Source organism: Penaeus monodon, chromosome 20 (assembly GCF_015228065.2).
Source record: "Penaeus monodon isolate SGIC_2016 chromosome 20, NSTDA_Pmon_1, whole genome shotgun sequence".
Taxonomy (NCBI): Eukaryota; Metazoa; Arthropoda; class Malacostraca; order Decapoda; family Penaeidae; genus Penaeus; species Penaeus monodon.
This window is the reverse complement of record NC_051405.1, coordinates 46,908,393-46,908,862: the sequence shown is the minus strand read 5'-3', so window position 1 is coordinate 46,908,862 and position 470 is coordinate 46,908,393.

The following is a 470-nucleotide window of genomic DNA, read 5'->3' as shown; positions in this document are numbered from 1 at the left end:
CTCCTTTGAACTGTTTTTATTAAGCATAGTAAGATTAAATACTATCATATTACTGTGGTTACTGGTGCTACGATTTTCAACATCAGTACTACTTTACATAAACATATTCTCATTTTTATTATCACGACTATTTTAGTTGTGGATGTTGAAATCATCATTCTCACGCGATGTCACTATCGGATTCGTACCGTTATTTAAAGTGTGAGTACAGAATTATTATAACCAGTGCTTTTCCCTTTCTCTATCACGACGTTCTTGGCATCTCGCCCAATCCTTGGCTGGGGACCTCTAGAAATACAAGCGACCAGATAGATAACCGTAGATAACGTTATTATCACTCCAGTAATGAACTGCATTTATAAATAACATGTTTACCTCTTAGAGGACATTATTTTTTTCTACTTTTATATTTCTAGGCACTGTCATACTGAAACAGACCTTATGTACAGGGTAACCTTTGTGAGTTTTTA